Below are 19,125 nucleotides of genomic sequence, written 5' to 3'. Positions count from 1 at the left end.
ATTCTTCTTAAGAGTAAGTTGAAAAAAAATAAACTCTGACAGAAAACACTGCACCTTAGATTTCTTTAAAACAGTTTACCAGGGACTTATTATTTATTTACATTAAGAATAGAACAACTTAGGAGAAATACTGTGTTTGAATCAAGAAGCTGTAACTTCCTAAGATCATGTCTGATTATTCTATTTTAGGTAAACCACTGGTGTGAATTATGAGAGGGGTCTAACCTATTGCCCTATCTGGAGAACTTAATTGTTGCATGTTAACTGAGCTAATGATTGATGGGACCTCTCAAAGCAGCACACCTGCCTCAATTCGGTGCTTCAGTTAACTCATTAACAGCCATCCCATCAACTGCTCTCTCCGTGATTCTGGTGTTGCAGAATAATCCTCGCCAGAACCCCTTAATTAGTCACCAGTCTCTTAATGTAAAGATAAACTGCCAGCCTTAATACTTGCACCAGATAATACAGCAAAACCTCCAAAGAACCCCATTTTTACACATTTCCTGTCTGATTTCATGTCATTTGTGCACTAGCTTAAATGTCTCTGCCCTCATTGAATTTGGTTTGTTGATAATTAAGGATATGATGCAAGAAGCCTCAAAACACACAGCCAACTTTTTAAAACCTCTTTTTGATCTGGCATGTTTAATCATCACTAAACTTGTATTTATCCTAACCAGAATCAGCATTACCTGCTACAAACTCACTGTCAACCACCTACTCACCTACTTCTACAACCTCGTTGGCATACCCAGATCACCCTGATCTATGGATATGGGTTAACATCTCCCAACCTCATCCTCCACTGATGATACAAAGCTGGACAACTGCATCCATATAGTGACAGACCAAATTTTCCTACTCCCCTGTATACTGATGAAAGTCAAAGGTCTTACCTCCATTTATACTTTTTAATTATTATTTTTCTCCATTCTTTATCCTTTGGAAACATGGCCATTCAACCAGAAAATTGCACAGAAATTATCCACAAAGTTTGAATTAACAAACTGATGCTCATAGGGTTAAAACATGGGTCTCAATATCAGATATTGCAGCAAATGGAAAAAAACCTGCTTCTAGAGCACTGAAATTGCCACCCAGCCCTTCACAAGGAGTTATTCCAAAACTTCTCTTAAGATATTAAGTTTTTCCCTCTTGGTAATTACACAGCTGCTCTGCATTTCACCTACAACTTATCAAAGTTAAATAAAGACGTGTTTTGCATCTGGTGCCTATATACAGAACTATTTCCCTGTCACATCATCTGAGTTATTTCAAAACAAAGTTTATATCATTAAGCCATTCCCTGTTGGTTCTACATAACCAAACCCAGCCCTTCTTCCCTGTCAAATCCCAACAAAATAAGTTTAGAGCACAAATACAGTTTACCAGATTCCTCATATTCAGGAACTGAGGCATGTCTGACAGACTCCAGTATTCAAATCTGCCAGGCAGAATCGCCTTTTTAAAAACTCTGAAGGACAATACCTTTTTGAAACTCCCTTCACAGAAACTCTAGGGTTTTAGCTTGTTTGTATTGTGGCCTGTCGTGGTTTGATATTGGCCAAACACCAGGCAGCCAAAAAAGTTGTTTGCTCACCCTCTCTTGCTTTCAGCTGGGCAGAAGAGAGAGGGAAAAAAAAATTAATGAAGGGCCTATGAGTTGAGATGAGGACTGGGGGAAAACTTTAAGGCAAAAAAGGTTCAAATTTAAAGGTATAAAATAAATTTATTATTAAGAGAGTCAGAGGAGGTTAATGAGAAGCAAAATAAACATTTAAATCACCTTTTTTTCCCCCCAGCCTCTCCCTCGTTCCCACTGACAACGCAGGGAGACAGGGGGTGGGGGTTTTGGTAATTTCAAGATGATCTTCTGTTTGTTCAGGGAGAGATGTCTATTCTTTACTATGTTGTGAGTCCCTCCTACAGGCAAAGTGTTCCCAAAACTGCTGTGCCATGGGTCACTTGTCCACAGAGTACAGTCTTCTAAGGATAGGCTGCTTCAGTTTGGAAGCAAGGTCCCTCTGTCTCTGGAAGCAGCGGCCCTCTCTGTTCAGGTCTCCCACCATATCACAGCTTTCTCTAGCATACACCTGCTCTTCTGTGAAGGCTTTTCCCATGGGCTGTGAGTGAATCTCTGCATCCCCCATGGACTTTCTGCATTACAGGGGGACAGTTTCTTTCATCATAGTCTTTACCTCAGCTTGCAGAGGAATCTTGGCTCCAACGCCTAGAGCACCTCCTCCCCCTCTTTGTTTTTCCACTGACCTTGGTATCATCATGTTTTTGCTCAAATGTCCTCACTTCCTCCTTTGCTCTGATTAGAAGAAAAGCTGCTGCTCGTAGATACCACTGCTAGCAAGTTCCACTAACTCAAACGTTCTTGCAAGATCCCGCAGCACGGAGAGGTTGATTTTGTGTAGGTTCCGTGTCGGGGAGTCACTCGCCATGTTCCCGCTGCCAGCCAGGCAGCCCCGCCGCCATCGGGCAGGCAGTGGTGGCTGCCGTGGCGCTGGTGCTATTTAACGCCCTTCTTCATTGCAGGGCAGTGGGAAGGAGAAGCTGCCGCTGCCGCCCCTGCCCTTCCACCCACAGCACGGCTGGCTGGGTGTGGCTGAGCAGGCAAGGCTGGCCACAGGCCATGCCGAGATGGCGACACCACGGCACATCACCGCAGAGGACGCCGCCTGTTGGCAGCACCGCGCCACCCCTGGAAAATCTGGCACTGCGCCGTTTTCATTTTCTTCTTAAATATATCATCCCAGAAGTATTGCCAGCCTTTCTGATTGGCCCAGCAGCATGTCTGTCTTCAGAGCCATCAGAGATTGGCTCTGTCAGACATGGTGAAAACTTCTAGGAGCTTCTCACAGAAGCCACTTCTTTGGTCCTCCTGCTACCTGCCTTCCTGCTCCTGCCTTAACTAGGCTGTGCCACATCAACACGTGGCCTTTTGGAGCAGACAATGCGTGAGCAGGCTAACATTTTATTTAACAAAAGAAAGCCTGATTAAGTCAGAATACTTGTCCATTTTGAATCCTCACAAAGTTACGGATGTGAGCTGCAATCTTCCCACCTGTGTTTGACATCAGATTGGTTACTTATTTTTAGAATCCACTTTTTTATTATTTAAATCACACCCCCTTTAATTCTTCTAACCCCCCCCCCCCCCCCCATGGAATAGCATTGGCTGTGAGCCCACACAGCCAATCTGTTGGGTTTCTTCATTTCCTGGTCATAATTTTTCTTTACTCCTTTGCTTCAGAGAACTCTATACCTCACCGTGTTCCTTAACATGTTCCTTTGGTCAGGTGCTACAAACAACCTGCCTTTGGTAACCTGTGAAATATCACTTCTTAACAGTTTTCCACATTTTTGAAAGACACTTAAGTTCAAATGCAAGTTTAATCCCCCAGAAACACTTCCTAGGTGGTGCCAAACCTCAGAGAGGAGAGGCTGCAAAACCATTTAAATTTTCATCAGGTCCAGACAAGAGTCTGAAAGAGCCCAGGAGAAGGAGGTTGGTACCTGCAAAGACTCTGTGACACCAAAACGCAGAATCCAAATCTAACCTAGTCAAATAAATACTTTTTTTCTGGAGCAGAGCACAGGGCCCAGGGGAAGGGAATAGGGATGGCACTGCTGTGAGCTGAGCAGGTCCAAATCTCAGGCTGTGTAGTCTGATGATAACACTGGACCCCTAGTCTATAAACATGGAGTGCTCACAGGGAGATTAAAACCAGCTAGTTCCAATTTTCAGATTTCCCTAAAATTTCTATCCAAAGGTCCAGGCTACACTGTGCCTCCTGAAAAGGCTTTTCAGGAGTGGCAGTCACAGGATTGAATCAAGTCATCTTTTGGTTGCAGTATTTACTTTGGAATCTCAGGTTTAAGATATTTCTTTTAATGCAACTTCAATCTGTGTTAAACAAAGATTTAAATATTCTGCCTACAGATCCCATTGTGCAACAAAAAGCACATTTATCTTGCATAATGAAGTGGAGTTTTTTTAAAAAAATCTAATTCTATCTCCCGCTGAGAAGAGATTTCATATATTCTTTCCACATATGCCAAAAAATGTGAAAGGATGGGGATATTTTTTATCGAGTGTATTATTAAATATAATAGTCAGCCACCTCTAGAACCCATCATTGATTGAGATAAATGAACCTATTAAAAAAAAAAGCCTAATGAAGTCTCTTTGGTGCTTCTAAAACTCAGTAGTAAAGGTAAATGAGAAAAAATTACTTGATAGCCATTATTTTAAATTACAGATATCAGCCGTGCTGCTGTTCTCATGGTTTATTGAATCTTCATAGAATATAATCCACTTTTACATTCCACACGTGTAATTGAAATCAGACCAATGCATTTTTCTCTGGTGTCAAGTTCCAGATGCAGGGGAGATCACCACTGCTACACCTGGACCACATAGGAGGCCCATGATCTCCCCAGCCATGGGACTCCCGAGCCAAATGTCAGGCGGGAGAGCCTCACCTCTTCTCTCCCTGCTTATTTGCCAGTGCAAGGACCTTTCAATTCGCATTGCAGATTTAGCTGTGTCACAACCTTTCACAACTAGAGAATTTATTTCTCTTTAGCACAGTGTTGGTTTAAGTAAACAATATTGCTAATATTTTTGGATTATTGTGGTGGTCAAAATTAAAGACAAAAAACTTAGAAGTTTTCACCTTAAAATGATATTACTAGCTTATAATTCAAATTGCTTTTCTTTTGCTTTCTCTGCAGTTTGCCTGGTGCTCTTCTTGTTCTCCTCAAATTACTAAAAGTGCAAAAAAAGCACAGGCTGGTCTCCTCAAACCAGGCTGTCATGATCCGCTATTAATGCAGAGCGGGGGTCGTGATGGTCCTTTTGATCTCAAAGGTGCAAACAGGCAAAATGCAGGGGACAAAATCAGTTTATTCAACAGCAGAAAATCAGTTTATTCAACAACAGCAATGCATTTCATCAAATGCCAACAATTCAGTTACGGTAAAGGGGAGAGGTATAGGAAACAAAGTATCAGGGAAAGGGGAAGGAAAGGAAGGGATGGGAGAATAGCTACCAACAGACGAGACAGGCGTCCTCGCGGGTCATCCGATAGACGAGTCTTCATCCGTGGGGAGATCTCAGGGGTCTTCTCCAGGGGGTAGACGGGTCTTCATCAGTGGAGAGATCTCAAAGGGTTCTTTCCAGAGGGTCGCTCTTTTATAGTCCTTGTCCAAAGCAAGTGGCTTCTGGCCAAAAGGTGGGAAGATTTATGGACCATTGTGTGGTGCTGCAGGAGACAGGTACGGACAAGCAGTCCTCAGTTGATACAACACAGTCTCTGGTTGGTGCCACAACAGCACAGTCCAGTGAACACAATACACCAGCACACAGTCAGAACATCCACCTGGCCCGGCCAGGAAACCATTGTTCGGAGTCAGCCTGGGTGGGGGGTCCTCGAGGTCTCCTTGCGACGGTCGGGAGGCAAAATCGAGGGGAACTTCAGACTGACCCTTACACAGGCTCTACACATCAAACCAAAACCCTGTCTCCAGCTGGGCAAGCTTTGCCCACAGAGGAGCACTTTGAGCAAATGCTTACTCTAAGCGTGTCCCTGTAATGGGCTGCCTGCTTATTACCCCCCAAGACAGGCACTGCCACCCCACACCCCCTCCCACTGCCCAGAGCTTCCACTCACATACAGGAGTAAAAATCAAGTGTATAATTCACAACAGAGATCCTAGTTCAATGCAGGCATAACCTAGAGTCATTCCAGGTCCTCTTTCCTTTGGAATCACTGACAACCGTGTTAAAAAGCCAGCAAGCTGCATGCGGGATGGGGGGGGCTCTGCCTTGGCCCTAAAGAAGTCTCATTTGGGGACAATGGAATTAAATCCTTACCTGATGACTTCCCTGCAAGAAGTCATAGCAAGAGCTATCCAGAATTGCATAACAAAACGTAATATTGCTTACATTAAATATGGCATTTTATCTATACACTTCAAAGCGATCTAAACCTCATTATTATAATCTCTAAAAACATTGAATTTTTAACTTCACAGCATTTTGTAAGAACTTGAGAAGTAAGAACTGAATCAGGGTAAAGCTACATTTCTACCATAAGGAATCTTTTAGATCTGAAAAGTTTTTTACATGGTAGAAAATCAAGTGTTCTCCTATTAAATGCAATACGTTCCTTACTATTGTGCAGCATTTTGCTAGGGATGTCTGAAATCCTTAGTGATACGTGCAAGTCTTATTTCTTTTTCTTTTTTTAATCCTCACACACTCAGCTTTGTATCTGCTTCCTCTTGCTCTTCCCAATGCTCATCTCATTTTGAAAGTTAAACCTTGGACAGATGCTTCTTTTCTTTCTGAACTCCAGGTGCCATGCGGAAGGCTGATGCTTTGCGCTGCTTACAGCTGTTTCATCTGTCTTTTAATTGCACAGACTACTTACAGATCTCAAGTGAGATAAAGTAAAGTAGCACCTTCTGGAATACCTGCTACCACGGCTACAAGAGCAGTCCACCATGACCATAGAAATTTCTGCTGTTTTCAGTGACTCCAGTGCATGAGGACCTGGACACCCAGGAACACTGATTTCGTGCTGTCGCCTCGGCATAGACTTCTAGTGTTGCAAGTAGAGGCAGGACAGAAAATTCTCATATTGAGCACATCCAGCCCACATATCCTCAAGGATTTAAAACAGGTAAGGGTTGTGAGAGCAGCATCTAACTGGGGAGGGTCAGTGAGGGAACAGAATGATAGGGACAGTTCACCTTGGGTATTTGCTCAAGGTCCATGTCTAGAAGCGACCTAGACATGGAATAAGCCACTAAAGTATGTTACAAAAAACTAAACCCTTTAGCACAGATCTTTAGCCTCCCTTTTTAGAGGATGACACAGGTCACTCTTCCACTTCTGCACTAAGATTACAGAACTTGTCTGGGGGGGGGGGGGGTGTGCTGAGACATGGTGCATGATACCCAGCTTCTCCCTACATCCATCCCTTGGGAAGACTTCACACAGCCTTACAGCAACACAGCTCTTCAAAGCTGGTACCTTTAGAACAGACTATTCTCTAGCAGCTTCATTCCCAAGGACCGGAAGTCATCTTGAAAAGTGTTTATGTTGACCAGGTGGTCCTCAGAGTGCTTCATGAACAAAACCTGACCAACATTACATGCAATCTGAAAGGCTACTTTCATAAAAATTGTGGTAGTACAGTGGCTTTCCGTATTACAAGATTTTGCATAAGGAAGAAGCAGAGTTTGTATTAATCTGGCAGTTCTGTTGTCACAGAAGAAAGCTAAATTGTCTGTGTTCCAGGGATAATCTTGATAATTGTTGTTGAACTGGTTGATGCATTGAGACAAAGAAAGCAGCAAATGAGAGTTAGTAACCTCCTGCCTGATCAGAAGCTGTTAAAGATGTATCTGCTGGAGATGCTCAAGAAGGCAAAGCACTGAACCAGTGCAACGTTTAAGCAGTGGAGTTCTTGCCCCGCCACAGGAAATGCTTGTGCTTTCAGCACTGGAGAGACCTGTTGACTTTACTCTGCAGGTTGCCTCTTTTTCAAGAGACTTGCTTTATTCCCTCCCATGCTTTTTAGGTTTTGGCTATTAAAGTGCCATGTGATTTTTCCTAGTCTGGAGATGAAATTGGGAAAAACCATCTCTGAACACTGGCGGTGAACCTGTAGCATATAATACTCAGGAGTGCTTCAGAACATGCTCAGTTTGAGCTGAGGCAGAAAGACCAGGAAAGTCATAGGCACAGACCAGAGAGCCTAGGAGGTTCCTCCTAACTCAGAGGAGTCTTGGGGTGCCCACCCCTCAAACCCCTTGGGATCAGAGACACTGCAGGTTTCACACCCTCTTCCCTTGCCAGCCCAGGGTTATTCCCACCTTCCAGAAACATCCCAATGTAAAATGAAAAGACCCCTAATGCACACTGGAGAAGGACAAAATATTGTGGTTTTGACTGCAATTGGCAAGTTAGTCATCCCAAAGCCCCCACAAAGCATGAGTTGGTGTGGCCCACCTAGCTGGACACCCATGCTCATCACAGGAGGCAGCCAATGTGCCACTGAGACATCCAACATCTATCAAGAGCTTCCTGTCCACTTCAGTGGATTTTAATCAAACATACCTGGCAGTATAAGATAATACAAAAAAACTACTCCAACTATCTTGAGATTTTACTAGATTTAAAAATAAAATAAAACGAGATAAAGCTCTATTTTAAAGAATAACAGAAAAAGGAAACAATTAATTAACAAATAATACTAAATACTGCTATCAGATTATGAATGTTAGTCCATGTTACAGTGTCTTCAGAACCCTAGCTGTTTGAAACCATATAATGAATAGAAATTAGCATAAATAAGTTCAAACCCCGCAATCAAAAGATTAATTTCCTTCCTGGACTATTTAGAACTAAGCAATTAGGAGAGAAATACAACTTAAAGCAGGAGATCTTGAAATATCTGTCCCCATTAGAGATTTTGTATTTGCATCCCAGAAACAAAATATATCAAGGCCATGTCCTTAGCTGGCATAATGTGATGCTGCCTCATTGGTTTCAATAAAGTGCATCAGCTTAAATACTCTGGAACCTTTAGCATAATTCTTTCATTTAAACTCAGTAAATAAAAATAAATTTCACAGATTTCTGTGGAGTTACAGATCTACCTTTGGGTAAGATAGAGGAAAGCAAAGAATTCTTTGTTAGAGGGGTTATCACTCTCTTGTATTTCATAATAAATTATTCCCAGGATGTAGATTTTACCATGATCTACAGAGAACAGGGAACTCTTCCCATTCTCCAATTCTTCATTTTCCAGTTGCAGGTTGATTCTACAGCCACGTGCCTCTGACTGTGGCATCCAGCATCCCTTTACTTGCTTTCCATGGAGCTCCATCTCCCCTACCTCCCCTGCCAGTTCCGTCCCCAGAGGAGTCTCATGAAGGAGTCAAAATCTGACATTTTTTCTGGATGTGTGTTTCCACAGAACCTTACCCATGATATATCACTGTTAATCAAGCTGCTGCCTGCCTCCTATGGCTCTTCTGAGAAGTTATTACCCTTGTCATTCATCACCAAGTTGAGTTAATTCAGGCAATCTTCCTGATGCATGGCCTTGCACACTCAATTGTAATACTTCGTAGGATATGATATTTTGCTATAATAATAGTTTCACCCTTTGAAGATTCAGATAAAGGACACCAAGACATTTTCAGTAATCAGTGCTACAGTGAGATTCAACACCCCTTCCTGGTGGCTGGGAAGAGGAGAGCTGCTCCAGCAACACCATCTTTGACACATGGAGATTGAAGGGGCACGTGGAGGGAAACAAATAAGAATTTCTGCCTGAGTTGTCTTTTTTCAGGTGTTTTAAAGTCAAGCTATAAACATGTTGATTCTTGTTTTCCAGAAATATTGTCTGTGATGAAGGCAGAGCTCGGAAGACTCTGGGAAAAAGAATCTAATCCAACTTTCAGTGCTGGCTGGGAAAAGGTCGACTCACCCCATACCACCTTTGATTTCTCTATGGGTACAGTGGGAAGGGAGGAGAAAAATGTTCTTTTTTCCTACCGAAAAAAAAAAAGTAGAACTAAAGCACTTTTGTTGCTGAAATGTTTTTAAAGAAACAAAAAAGTTTTATTTGTTTCAGAAGATTATACTGTGGTCTAACATTTGGATTAAAATGCATTTAGGAGGAGAAATACCTAATATTCAATTGCATTTTAAATAAGTTAATGGAAGGAACAGTAGGCCCAGGAAAAGAGAAAGTCTCCAAATCTATGGTCTCCAAATTTACTGTGATACAAAAACTTTCCACTGCCAACAGTAACACAGAAACCAAATGTTTAAGTCTTACGGAAATTTCAACGAACTACAAAACTGCATTTGGGAAAAAAACCCACAGAGACGTTTTCAAGAGCAGGTAGGTGACTTCAGACTCTTGAGTAACTGTCTTTTGATAAGCATGTACTGACTTGAATTTTAAAAATAATCATAACGTAGCAAAAGTCAAGAGACACCTGAGTTTCTGAAAACCATACAATCCCAAGAAGCAGCCACTAATGGAATGCCTTCAGGAAACACTGGCCTTCACCATTTGGATCTAACATCTTGGAGTTTAAACACACATTGGAGACTCTAGGGAATGAAGTTATACATTCTGAAAATTATTCATGTGGGAATTAGAAGGAGAGGTCATATTTGGGAAAAAAATCAATTAACCACAGTAACAGATAAAAGGAAATTAATTGGGAAGAACCAGAGATTAATTACACAGCCCTTTATCCAGTTTCCTGCCCTCTGCCCACTCCCAGCATATACTGCTTCCTCAAATATCATCCGTTTGCTTAACAGGGCTGGAGGAAGCGAGAGAGGCCAATGAAAACAGATTTATATCTGAGCCAGCAAATAAACCAGACTCTGGTATGCACTGGAACTGCATGAACTTGCCCCAGCTCAACTGTTCACAGACTCTGGCTCTGTTACAAGAGTGATGCTGGTGGAAGCACTGCAGGAAATCACCTCCCAGATCCCCGTGCTAAGCATTACTTTGGTAAATTAGAAAAGGACGCAGTGGCTAATAGGATCAGGACCTGGAGTGCAATAGAAGAGAAAGGATAAATGAGTGATGTCTAATATAAAGTGCAGTTTTGTTTGCTCTTCACCACCTGAAGGCAGTAGCTGCTTCACAATATTGCCTGCATTTATGAGGTCACAGGGTTCTCTCAGAACATGGTTACAGGACTGCAATCGCCATTAATTTCAATAGAAGTTTCAAACATGCAGCACCAGCAAAATAAGGTCTTCAAATTCCACCCGTCCTGCAAGATATTTGTTGTTCTAGAGGGTGAAATCTACTGCATCAAGCAGTTATTTTTAAAAGCCAAGACAGGAAAAAGACATTCTGCTTTATCCAGCAAAGTAGGCAGAATTGCAGGCTTCCCTATAGCACTTTATGTGGGTTTAGAGGAAGTATTACACCTCTGATTTCTGTTGAAATGAACTCACCTGACCTAAAAGTCACCTTTTTCTTGACTACGTTTTCCATCACTCCCTATGGACAACTATTCAGAACAGCTTCATTCCCAGTGTCATTGTCCAGGGATAGACTCTGTCTGTCGCATCCTAGTGATGCCAAACTATCCAGTTATAAAGATAGAGGATAAAGTTGTCTATATCTCTTGCACAATATCCTGTTTAACTGGAAACCATGTCATCAGGAGGACTTAACAAAACAGTTTTTGCCCTAATAACAAGTGGTACTTCTGACCACTTGGAATCTTTAGGCCTATGGCCATATCCTCTCCCTTCATGTGCAGAACAAAATATAAATGTTTTATGTTTCTAACTTGTGTACTGGATAAGTAATTAAGTACTTAATTGGCCATAAAATGTGGTCCAAAGGAAAGCTAGGTCAGAGAGCACTAACTCTTAATTGTATTTGGATCTATTAATATATTTCACAAGTTTTAATTTCTGTCTCAGAGAAAATGTCTTTGTTGCTGTAAACCATTCAATCTGTTACTTTCCATCCACACTAACACTACTTTGCTTTATTTAGGTAGTTTGCATAAAACCCCAAAATACCAAGCTTTTGCTTGAGATACATTGACTGATGCAACAATTGCCCCTAAATTCATACCATTTGCCTGGGGTACTCATATGCTTTCTTTGTGCTCTTTCAACAGCTGCCAACACATGGTTACAGAAAATTTTAAATGTCTTTGTGCTTTAAGTCTAGAATAGCAGTTAAACCAAACCAAGTGTCTGATCTTTTATTGTAATGAGCCATTTCTTTCCTTGAAGTGCTTGTATGTGTTCCTGGCAGCAGAAGGGAGAAGGAAAGGGGAGTCTGAAAGTGTTAGGGTTTTGTCACAGATCTCAGTGATACCCCATGAGTGACAGGGTGCCTGCACTCAGCCTCGAAGGGTCCAGCAGCACAACTTGGAGAAAAGAGCACAGCACCAGCAGCCCTGTCACGCAGGGAGAGCTGTGAATGCCATCTTCGTTTTCCTGCTCTGAAGCACCACAAAAGCACCATAAACCCTCAGAAGATACATAGGGAGGTGCTGGAGGGAGCAAAGATGCTGACAAAAGGGGCTAAAGAAAAAAACAGCAGAAAGTTTTCTGTCCTGCTGACGAAGGTCTGTGGACCACCTTACTCCAACATCTTACATGCTCAGGAAGCTTTAGAGCCAGGTATGGGCACATATGATCTCATGATACAGCAGCATCAGACAAAAAAAATAAGTAAATAAAGTAGATTAAATGCATCTATATATAAAAAGTGAACAAGGCCATGACTACCTACAAATACCAAGACACTTCTGGCAGTAATGGAGCTGGAGCTGCTGTCAAAAGTGACACCCAGGAAGATTTGGAGACCTCTGCTTCAGAGGCAAGAAAGGTGGCTGCTACATGTTGTCTGCTCAGGCTCAACCCAGAACAGCTGCAGCATTTACTCTCCGTATAGCTCATACTGGCATTACTATGATATTAGAGGTTAGGGTAACATTCAGAATCACCACTCAACAAGCATTTTGTCCTAGAAAACTCACATTCTTTTCCTATTTTCTTTCTTTTCTCCGCAAAATAGCATGGCAGTGGAAACCACAGCTAACTTACCACGACATATACAACAGAACATTTAATTGGTGACAAAAGAAGAGAAATGAGTTTATTTCTTGCCATATCTCCAAATGGGCTCTCACTCAGACACTGCAGTGAGCAATACCAGTACATGGAATAAACCACCTCTGTGGCAGGTTAACTTTATCCATAATCAGGGTTTCATCCACCCTACTGCAGCTTTATTGGTACAATGTCCAGGTATGACCCTCCTACAAACCACACTGCTATCCCAGTGCATAGCAAATCTTTCTTTAATCTATAAGCCCAGGTATCAAATCCAGTGATGCTGAGGCTGCACAAACCTTGGCACAGATTGCAGGAAGGGGGAACCGGGTGATCTTTAAGGTCCCTTTCAACCCAAACCATTCTATGATTCCACAATTCTCTTCTATGAAATGAGTACAAGTGCACTGAGGAGTGCCAGGAGGACTGGCGACTGGCAACAGGCTCCCACAGCTGCAGCATCCTTGGAGACATCCAGCTCAAAGCAATTGCATCCTCAGCTGAGCAATCATACTGTTACTCATCAGGAGCAGTAGATAAACCCACCAACATATCCCAAAATTAATGAATTTACTACTGACAGTTGTGACTAACATAGCTGAATTAATCTGGGATCCTGTATTTAGGAAGTGGATGGGAAATCTCCATGCAGAGGGTCATATAAAGAGTACCTGCACTGCCCTTTATTCCCAGATTGCTCTCCACAAGTCAACAGCCATCAATGCTGAAGTCTGAAACAGAACCAGCTGGAAGACCAATGATGCAGTCCACTGGGAAATTCTAACCCAGTCAAAGCAAACTGCAGGTGAAGGTTTTGTTATTGTCAGTGGGGTGTTACCAAGGCTGTCAAAGACAATGAAAACACAAAATTCAAATAGACTGCCTGTTTCCCCACAGACATGAAAATCACTCCAGTTCCATTATTAATGCACTTGGGCTCATTTGTTAAGAATTTCAGAAAAATGAGTTCAAAACCAATAAAATCTCCAGCATTTTTATGATAATGCCAGTAAAGTCTGTGGGATGGAGGATTAGGCTGCACACCATGCTTCTTTCCCAGAAAATCCCTCTCCACCATTCTAGATTTTTTAAATCAAAATGAGGAGAAAAATGAGCTGTTGAAAGCATCAGTAAACAAAGGCCTTTTACTAGTAGGCCTTTATCCACAATTAATGCCAATTTTGTATTTTGTTTCATATGAAAATGTAGTTCCTTTAGCCCTCGGACTCTGCTACTGCTGCTTTACACTTTTACCCATTCAGGCAATAATTTATTTACTATTTACTTTTTTTTTTCAATTCAAGAAGAATGTGTGCTTTTATCAGTTATTTATTTAGGATTTCAGTAAACTGATTTTTCCCTTTTATGTGCACTGCACAGCTAAAACATGCAAATAGATGAATCCCATTCTGCTCATTTGTTTGTTTTTCTCTCTCCACTCATCTAAGTTTCCAAAATCTCTTTCTGCACCTGGCAGCTCTCCTGCATCTCCCAATGCCCTGTGCCACATGACACCAATCCAATCTTTTAAGTGCTATTCTAATTGCAATAAGTTGCAGCAATGAAGAACGTGGATGAACTTGCACCTGCACACAACAGTGCCAACATCATGATTCTCCCAGCCCAGAGAACTCAAACTGAGTGTCCAGAGAACTCACACAGCTCATGTCCTCAGCAATTTGCCCAGTCCAGGTCACCACCTGAATCTGAACCTGCCTCAAAAGCTGAAAGATCAAAAAACTGAGAGGTCAGAAATCTAAGAGGTAGTATTCTCCCTGAGCCCCACAAAATCAGATCTTTATTTACCTGCAGGAAAACAGCAAACTGCTATTTTTCAGACTTTTCCTCCACCCATTACAGATGGAAGCACATATGTGCTCATCTCTCTACTTTTGTCTCCCTCAGCCTGGCATGTACCCAAGGGACCATGAGGAGAGACTTGTGCAGTGTGCTGGAGGGAAGGATAAAAGTGCATCAAGGAAACAGTGTATTAAATCCACACCTGTCAGGGAAAGGGTGCCCACAGCAACATACCACACAGGAGCAGACTGTTTCCATCAGTTTTGCAAAACTTGCCCCGAAGTGACCGAAAATGAGATGGAGATAGGCAAATTGCAAAGCAAAAACTGGAATTGAAATGTCCTAACACTGTTCTTCACTCCAGTTCTCCTACAGATTTTCTCCACAACCTCAGGAGAGTTTGAGGAAAAAGCTATTGCTTTCTTTTCCTTTTATCAGCAACTACACTGGGTCAAGTTGAGAAGTCTCCATAACTCACAGTCTTGCTGAAGGCACCAGAGACACAATAGAAGCTGACAGGAGCCCAAACCAAATGGCTTTTTTATTCAATTTATTATCACCAGGTTGAAAAGCAAAACCTGCAGAGGTGTCCTTCGTAAGGCCCAGCTCTGCACCACAACTCAGGGTTCACATCAATGCCAATCCTTTGGTAGAAGCATCACGTTCTCCTCAGCTCCCAGGAATCCAGTAGCATGTGATGCACTTGACAAAGCCTTGAAGCCACTGAAAAAATCCCGTTTGTAATTTTCTGAATTACACTGAAGAGCTTAAGTCTCTTCATTCTGTTTTAATGGAGTAATTTATCACCTGATTCCTTTTAAAAGTAATTAATATAGATAGATTAGATAGTATGATGTGATACATAAAGAATAATAGTCCATTATTAATAATAAGTTTCCAATATATTATAATTTTGTGTGATTGATTAGAAAATCCATGGTTTTACTCTAACATATATTTAAAGACTTCTCAATATCAGTTCAAGATTAAAAAATTAACAGCAGCTTAATCATCAGTTCTAAATGTAATGTAGAAGAGTATTGGGTTCAGAAGCACTTGAAATAGTTACCTTGCTTCTTGACCATGAAAGAAGGAGCATTTTAATCCATGCCCCATTTCAGTATCACTCTATCCCAATTGCTTAGTCATCTAAAAAGTCTTTCCCTAAGAACAGACAAAATAATCAGTTTAGGAGTTAAATGGTTAGGACTGATCCAGTCGCTTGTGCAATTACAATTTCTTCATTACTCTTTAAAGAGCAACATGTCTCCATTCTGTGTTAACTTCAACAGAGATTCACTGAATATGGTTTAAAGATATTTTAAAGCATACGTTTGATTAGGATATACGTATCATTCCTCCCCCAGTACAGAAGTAACTGTGTATCAGTGAACTAGTCACAAAACATGGAAAGATAAATTCATTTTCACCAAAATATAGTTGCCTTGTCCACAGCCCAGCTACAATACTGAGCCACAGTTTTCCAGGGTCTTTCGGAAAGTTACTTGTTTATTCTACTGCAGCAAGTCAGTTAATCTTTGTGACATATCAGCCCAGGTATTCGGCACATGCTGCACATCTGTGTGAAGAACCTTGTAGCAATTTCTGCTTTCAGACAAAGTGTATGGAAAAATTCAGCCCTGTCATTGTTCTAATGACCTTGATTAAACCTAAAGGAAATTGACTCTCTGGCAAAACTAAACACGTATTACAAGAAATACTTTTTAACCTCTATTCTAATTCTGGAACTTTTAAATTTCAGCCTGAATACCATCTCCAGTCTCTTTCATGAATTATTTAATTCAGTGGAATAACATGCAAAAACAGCCCTGCACCTGGACATGATTATCCCTCTGAAAATTTTCAACCAACAACTTTCAATAAAAACTACAGAGCAGTCAGGAGTTGAAGGAGAGAAACCTTGGATAAAGGTTTTATATGATAAGCAGAAGCAACATGACTACAAATACCTCCTTCTCTCATGGATGTGGAACCCTGTTGAGGTGAACTGTACATCTGTGCTGCCAAGAGGCCAAGAAGGGTCACCAACCAAAACATCAAGAGGAAGATCACTCTGTTCTCTCCCCTCCTCTGCAGTGATGCCTTGAGTTCTAGCTTTTATTTTTTTCAGAATCTCTGCTGCTTAATGTGTAACTCTGAAGCTTCATATTAGGTGTTAGTAAGTTCTCTTCACAGACAAAACAATTCCTTCCTAGCTAGAGAATCAAGGACAGCTGGTACCCAAAAAGCAGAAACAAAGGTGAGGGAAAGGAGGCAAGCCAGGGGGCTGAGACTTCATAGCCTGGGGCTGTGGTTGGATAATCGACCCCAATATGTAGATGAACCAAAACTTATAAAAGTGCAAAAACTCATGACCAGAATCCATCTTGGATTTGATTTGGGTGTATCCTCCACTGCCCAAAGTGTACCCTTTCAATAAATACCTATTTTATTCCTTTTGCTCTGTCTAGTCTCTTTTCCAGGTCAGCCTTTCCAGGCAACATCAGGGCCAAGGAACAGACCAAGTGCCTTGTACCTGCACATGCACACACAGACTACCCAGGGCAATGGCAGAAAGCGAGTTCACGTTTCAAATGATGAAATTAATACACTGGCAATAGAATATGCAATTTCCTTGTTTATTGCCTTTCAAGTCAATGCCATTGCCAGAGGTTGTCATTGTACCAACAGGCAGAAAATTAATTTGACATTGTTTCAAAGTAGCACACTATTAAGTCCCAGGGACTTCTCAGCTGTGCTGTTGTAGCCCAGAAGAGGATGAGTCCCTTCCTTTTCTGTCCTTTCCCATCCTCTCTCTTGCAGCAGTACTTTTCCCAGGACACTAAAGAAATAGGGAACAAGCGGACCTGTGGAAAACAGAGGTTTTCGGGCAGAAAAACCAAGAAGTGTGCAAAAATAAGAGAAAATATTTTCATCATGATAATATGCTAGATTTCTCTTCTGTCAAAGAACAAAAAAAAATGCAGTTTACAGTCAGAATGTCTCTTTTAGTTCCTCTCATTTAAAACAAAAATATGTATACTAATTAAGGCTACTCCCAAGTCATACTTTTGGAGCTAAAGAAACCTTTTATTTTGGAAATGTCAAAGGGGATATATATTTTTACAATGAAACTTTTATTCTATATTATACATTAAAAATTTCCATACTCCTCACTTGGGCTTTAAATCATAATTTCATCCACGACTAACTTCTCTCTAGAATATCAGAGTGGGAATCTATACAACCTGTCTGAACACTTAGATCAGCATCATAGCATCACTTTCAATATTAACACCCATTTCAATCAGCTCAGAAATGTTCTCATTAGCAACAAAACAAATCCAAAATATCGCTCAGCTGCTACATAAGCTCCATGTCTTCCTGCAGTGCCCATCCTGGGCACCCACCAGCAGCTGTTAGGGGAAGGGCACAGCTGGACAAGAGAGTTGGGTCTGAAATCAATGGCCAGATAAAGAGTCCTCTCTTTTTCGATAAGTGCATAGATTACACTTCCACTATTGTCGTCAACAAGGAGAAACAAAAAGGAGTATTTGGACAACAAACCCATGCTGAGCAGGAGGGGCTTAATTAATAGCCAAGCACAAAATTACCTCAGCAGATTTCAGCTCATTTCCATAGAAAATGCAGATTCTGCAGAAAATAAATAAATATAAAAAGCAAGTTTCTTTCTGACAGCCTGGTGGGGAGGGGTCTCCAGACCACCTTGCATGGGCAGCTCTACTCAGCACTGCTTGACTCACAATCCAACATCAAAGGTGCTATACTAAAAAAAAAAAAAAAAAAAAAAGAGAGAAAACAAAAGGAAAAGCCAAACAGAGATGAAAGTTTCATTTGGAAGAAAATATCATGTAACCTTCCTGGCCCAAATTGAGAAGATTATATCTCAGCTTTATTCTGCTGTCTGTCACAGGCCTTGCAATTCAAAGCAATTTGGCCAAGTCATTATGACATATGACATATGCTAAGCAGGGCTTCTCCTCCCACTGCCTTCTCTCAAATTATCTTGGTAGATACTGGCTCAGTCCTGCTTATGACTTCTTTTCCTTTTTCTAAATCACTGTAGTTTCTCTTTTAACATCATTCCCTCCCCACGTGACAAAATTCTGTTCAACATTTAATGTTATTTTCCAATCTCTAAAACGGAATAAACAAGTGTTTTACAAACTCTATGTAATCATTGTTGACAACAAAGATGAGGGAAGTTTTCCAGAAACAACCAGCAAGTGGAAATCTGTCCTCAGGGATGATGAATATCCTGACCTGAGTCTGTTCTCTGTACACAAAGCATTGGCAGTCACCATGAGCAGCAGTGATACCCATCCATTGCTTGCTGCAGTTGCAAACATTTTGTCCTGGGGCACAGTCATTCAGACCTCGGGGTTCTCTTCCTTCCTATTTGGATCCTATTCAGGAACAAAACCCGGAATTCATCCATGTTCAGACCAAGAAACTCCATCTGAACCAAACTTGAAATACAGGGCAAAATTTTTCCTGCTGATGATCACATTCAATATACATATGTATCAAACTATTTATCATCATTACAAAAACAATAAAATTCTAAACAATGACAAAGGGAAGAGCAGTGGGTTACAGTTTCTTATTAGAAGTTGAGCTTGGCCATAATGTTATTCATATGAACTCTGATA

The sequence above is a fragment of the Sturnus vulgaris genome, chromosome 15, assembly GCF_052056855.1.
Source record: "Sturnus vulgaris isolate bStuVul1 chromosome 15, bStuVul1.hap1, whole genome shotgun sequence".
Classification (NCBI taxonomy): Eukaryota; Metazoa; Chordata; class Aves; order Passeriformes; family Sturnidae; genus Sturnus; species Sturnus vulgaris.
Note: the sequence above shows the minus strand (reverse complement) of the source record.